Source organism: Mauremys mutica, chromosome 3 (genome assembly GCF_020497125.1).
Source record: "Mauremys mutica isolate MM-2020 ecotype Southern chromosome 3, ASM2049712v1, whole genome shotgun sequence".
Classification (NCBI taxonomy): Eukaryota; Metazoa; Chordata; order Testudines; family Geoemydidae; genus Mauremys; species Mauremys mutica.
Window position 1 is genome coordinate 147,556,776 of NC_059074.1, and position 5,639 is coordinate 147,562,414.

Consider the following 5,639-nt stretch of genomic DNA (forward strand, 5'->3'; position numbering starts at 1 on the left):
CAGGAAGTCCTTTGCAGGAAGGAAGAAGCCAGATCTCCACATGGCAGCAGAAGTGGGGGAACTTCCTCTCTTGCTGCAGTTGTTGCTACACTAAATAGCAAGGGCACAGATGCCACAGGAGCTTTAATATGGTCACTAACCAGCATCATCTTCTGTAATACCCAACAATGGTTGGGATGCCAACCCATGCAAACAGACTCAGCAGGGTTTGTTCAGACCTGGCAGCTGCAGCCTTCTGTGAGAGGTCCCTCCTGAAAGCCACATGCACAAAGGTCAGGCTGTACAGATTTCTTGTGCCTTTCACAGTGCTCTGAAGGCCCCCCCCCCAAAGCCCTCGCTCTGGCAAACCAACAGTGGCAGTGAGATCCATGGGTGAGGCGCCTCGGCTGGGAATTCAGTCGTGCTGCCAGTCCCAAGAAGTTCAGTCCTAGGAGCTGTCAGCAGAAACATCCAAGCTGATCTCAACCACTGTGACAGGACATAGAAAAACAGGCTGGTTTTTAAGCAGCCATGTCACAGATCAGTTATGGCTATGTGGATCAGAGCCTACACTTTGATTTACACTCTGAAGTAAGTGGGTAAGCAGTGTGAGACATGGTTCTCAGGACTTATATTGCTCATGGCAGCCTGTCTCTTTCAGGGAAGCATGGAGATAATGCATCTGGATGATCTTCGAGGGTAGACCCGAGTAAGAACACATTTCATCAATCCAACTTGGAGGTGCTACAGACCTGGATAACTGTGGCAATGTCTGCAACAGAGAAGATCCTTAAAGCACAGATTGGAGAGGTACCTGTTCCCTCGCCTTTACCCATTTCAGTCTCCTGGCCACCAGTTTAGTTAGCAATCATCCTCCACCCACTGGAACTGGCTACGCTCAGCATGCACAGGCTGCTCCTTATTCAGTATTTTCCCCAGTTGCTATAAAATAGAGAACAACTCATTTGAAACTGAATGAGACCCAGCTTCAGTGATTTCCTCTGGCAGGAATCCAAGTCGCTGAGCCAATGGCACACTCCAGAATCAGGGGAACCTTTAAAAGACAAAAACGTGTTGACAACACTGCTTGATCCTTGTGTCAAGGGTAGAATTAGCACCATACTTCCGCGCAAAGTAGGCATGGATCACTGGAAGGATGTTGTCATAAATGAAGTGCTGGAGGCTATGTACTTGTCTTTCTCTTTCCCTCCTTCCTTTCCAGGCCAATTACACCTGCTAACACATAGTCTCTCCTAGGAACAAGTAGGCCCTGAAAAAGAGACTGCAGGCTCCTCCTCTGTTCATTTTGGTCCTGATTTCGTTCTGGAGTCAGGGATAATTCCACCTAAGACAATGGAGTTGCACGGATGCAATACTAGTGTAAGCGAGAGGAAAATCAGATCCTCTGTGTCTAGTAGATGCTGAGGTGAAGGAGCGAAGATTGATCACTCCAACATTAGTGAAAATGTAGGGCCTGATTCTGATACCACTTATACCATTTATACAGTGATGTGACTCTACTGACTTCAGTGGCATATAGAGAGCTGGCTTGGTTTATTTCTCAGCAAATCAGAAACCAACTTACTCATGAAAATACCATTTAAAAATGCACTGCACTTTTACAAATGAACTGGTTTCTGATTGTTTACCAGTGTTATTAACATTCTTTGTGCATAGTGTGATTGGGTGGTACCAGTTCTGTTTGCCAAGGGGAGCAACATTTCTATCCCTTGTTTATTTCACATTGTCTGCAGTATTTTCCCAGCTCATCTTCATAGGTGAAATGATCAGGTTTCTGCGATTTCTTTGTTAGAATGCATGAAGTGGCCACAAATCATCAGTTCTAACAGTCATTTCCATTCCCTTCAGCTTTGAGTACAGAAAGGACTAAGGCCTGGGCTACACTAGCGGGAGGGTTCGAACTAAAATACACAACTTCAGCTACGCTATTCACGTAGCTGAAGTCAAAGTATCTTAGTTCGACTTACCTGGCCGTCTTCATGGTGGCGAGTCGACTGGCGTGGCTCCCACTTTGACGCTGCTTACTCCTCCTGTCGAGGTGGAGTACGGGCGTCGATTAGCGGATCAATTTATCGCATCCAGATGAGACGCGATAAATTAATCCCCGATACATCGAACACTATCCGCCGATCCGGCGGGTAGTATAGATGTACCCCTAGACTCCATGAAAGAAACAGGAGTCAAAGGAACAATGAAGTCTTAACAAATGTTGTTTGAAATTCTCAGGATGCCAGATCAGACTCCTGGGCGTGGTGAGTGGCAAACACAGCACTGGGATTTCTAAACAGTGGGAAGTCACAGACCACATGGCAACCTGATTCACACCCAGATGTGGAGAGAGGAGAAACAACAGGGCTAATTCTGCTCCCAGTGACACTGATGTGATGTCAATCCAAAGCAACTCAGTTGAAGTCGGCGGAGTGACTCTGGGTCTATACCAGAGACATTGAGAGCAGAATACCGGCCAGTGGCAGAGGATGTAGTAAGGGGACCACTTGGCAAAGCAGGATTCAAAGACCCACAGGGAGCATGGATTTTACAAGAGGTGTTGCTAGCTAGCAATAACAACTTGGAGCTCTTCAAACATGTCTCCTTCTGGAGTTCCCAATAGCGGTGAGTGAGGTGACAGGTAAAGGCAACGGAGTGCAGGTTGTGGAAACACAGGGTGCAGCAATCATCCTCTGCCTGGAGAACTCTCCCAGGAGGAGTAAATTGCATGACTGTCAATGGGAACTTCTCTAACTAGAGAGATGCACTGTTAACATAGAGAATAAGTTGCTAATAGACAATAATGAAATAATAGGTGACAGCAAGATGAGAAGATGGTGAGGCAGTGAAAGATGAATAGAGGAGTGACCTATTCCTCAGGTCCTTAGCCTAAGAGTGTCACTTCTTTGGGCTTTTTTAGGCTTGGAATATGGTTTTACTAATGGTGCATACAACCAAAGAAACAAAAGAAGAGAGATGGTGGGCTCATCCCTGCCCTTGGAGATGCAGGCGAAATGCCCGTTGACGTCAAAGCTTTTCCCACGAATTTTCTCTGAATTGGGCCCAGTGATTTTAACGACAGGAGCATGTGTTTTCCTTTCCCTCTCTTGCTCGCTTTCCTCAGACTTTGTCTTGCCACCGCTCTCTGACAGCTGCTCAGTAGCAGAAGTGCGCCCTTGTAGTGACTCTACCTGAGATTGCTAGGCTGGTGCTGAGAGACCACTGATAAAATCCATTATTAATGACATGGTGGGCCTGAGAACCTCCCTCTGCCGATTACTCACTTGGTATCAGGTTGAGCTTTCCTCCCCTCTGTACACTGTACTCCCTTTTCACGCCTGTGACTGGATTACAGGCTCACGTACTGAGAGGGAGGGAAGGGCCAGCAGAATTTCAAAGTCTGAGAGAATAGCAGAAATTTTAGCTTTCCCTAGTGAATTTTCCAATCAGGCTGTGTTATATGAGCCTGGTCCCTGGATGGATAAACAAACAAATAAATAAATAAATAAATACATATTTGGCATCTTTGAGGAGCTCAGTGAATTAACTGAGGCTTTGTAGTCACAGAGGAGGATCTATAGAGGTGGAAACTTACTGTGTCCTCGGCTTCTTCAGACACTGTCACCCCGAATAAAGGCATCTTTGTCCTGCACATCCATGAAGACTGCCTGGCAGTGCAGTGTGTGCAACATAACCTTTGTATATGATGTTGCCATTTTAGAAGTGATATGTGATTACTACTTATCCTGATCTCTACAGAGATAGACATTTACTATCTCTATGTTGATAGACATTTTCAGAGGATGTTCTAGCGTGTGGTGAACAGAAATTGGACTGAGCTGTAACATCTAAGCTTCATTTGCTTTTAGATATTCTGTCAAATGCAGTGCATTTGTATCATATGGGCCCATTGCAGAGATAGGGCATCCCCTGTCCCTTAAAATAAGGGACCATCCCTTATTTCATCGATTTGTTCCTTAAGGTGACCACCTGTCCCTTATTTTATGATGTATTAAAACTTACAAATAAGTACTATTTTAAACATTAAATTGAAGTTTCTGATAATTGCACTGTATACTTGAGAGAAAAAATACATGATATGCTAAGGGAAATCATGTTTCCCTAAAATGTCTCTTCAAATAAAGTGTTGTCCCTTATTTTTCATGTGGTTTTCCCTTATTTCCATCCAATAAAGGTGGTCATCCTATGCAGAAACTACTTTTAAAGAACCCAGTACCAGCTCAAGAAGCATTCCTGCCTGACCCGAACTGGTTCCATAACATTGCCTCGAAAATGCACTTACCCCTATGATCAAGGTGGCTCACAGCCAAAGGAGTTAAACCAACCATCTGTCTAGGAAAATTCAGACATGCAGTAGCTGGCTGAACACACACACAGAGCAGGCTGGCTGGCGCATGACACGCTGAACAGATCAAATAATGCAGCCTTGAAGCCAAGAGAAATCTCCAGTACCTGCTATCATGTTGTGATCCCTTCTGGGTCTCCCCTCGCTTCTTCCTTTTATGGCCAGAACAGACTAATTTCCTATTATGTTTCTACAGTGACATTCACCTAGATCCCGAGACATGAATCTCACAAGTTTACTGTCATTTACAGTCAGGCAATACTCTGAGCTGATCATGCCAGTAAAGTGTTGTTTTTTTTTTCAATGGACCAGATCCTCAGCTGGGGTAAATCAGTGCTGTATCTTCAGAGGTCACCTTGTGATGAGGTGCTTTACCTGACACAGGACAGACTTGAAGTGGAGTAAAGGCAAGGGGGCCAGATTCTCCTCTTATTTACACTGGTGAAAATCAGGACCGACTCTACTGAAGCACTGGAGCTACACCCAGGTAAAGCTAGCCTGATAGGATAAGGATGAATAAATGATCTCTTCTGAAGCAGGTTTCTCCCATATGGCAGAGTTAATGTTGTTTTGGAGGGATCTCTTGGGCCTCCTCTGGTTTCCCAGGCCAGCCACACCATCAGAAGCCTTGCATTGGACATAGCTTCCTTTGGTGTCTGGCATTTGTGCTTGTTGGTGAGATGAAGCTGTGATGGGTTGGATCACAGAAACCCCCTGGGGGCTGCCATCTGATGTGCCAAGACTACTTCTGCCCCTGCTTTCCCTGCCAGCTTGGGACTCCAGCACCCTGTCGTGCTGAGCCAGACACGCCAGTCGGCTCCAACACAGACCCAGAGTGCCCCAAAGCTACAGACTTAATTGAAAGCAACTTAAGAGGTGTTCCTGTCTTTAACACTCAGATGCCCAACTCCTAATGGGGTCTAAACCCCAAATAAATCCGTTTTACCCTGTATAAAGCTTATACAGGGTAAACTAATAAATTGTTCGCCCTCTATAACACTGATAGAGAGATATGCACAGCTGTTTGCCCCCCCCCCAGGTATTAATACATACTCTGGGTTAATTAATAAGTAAAAAGTGATTTTATTAAATACAGAAAGTAGGATATAAGTGGTTCCAAGTAGTGACAGACAGTACAAAGTGAATTACCAAGCAAAACAGAACATGCAAGTCTAAGCCTAGTACAGTAATAAAACTGAGTCCAGATACAATTTCACCCTCAGAGATGTTTCAATAAGTTTCTTTCACAGACTAGATGCCTTCCTAGTCTGGGCACAACCCTTTC

General features: G+C 45.1%; 1 long non-coding RNA gene across 1 annotated transcript; it reads left to right on the forward strand.

Annotated features, from left to right (window-relative positions):
* The first annotated feature begins 206 nt into the window (after positions 1 to 206).
* Positions 207 to 4,846, forward strand: LOC123367675. Its single transcript, XR_006578591.1, has 3 exons — positions 207 to 272; positions 641 to 789; positions 4,667 to 4,846. It is a non-coding gene; the product is annotated as an uncharacterized LOC123367675 (long non-coding RNA).
* Positions 4,847 to 5,639: the final 793 nt, after the last annotated feature.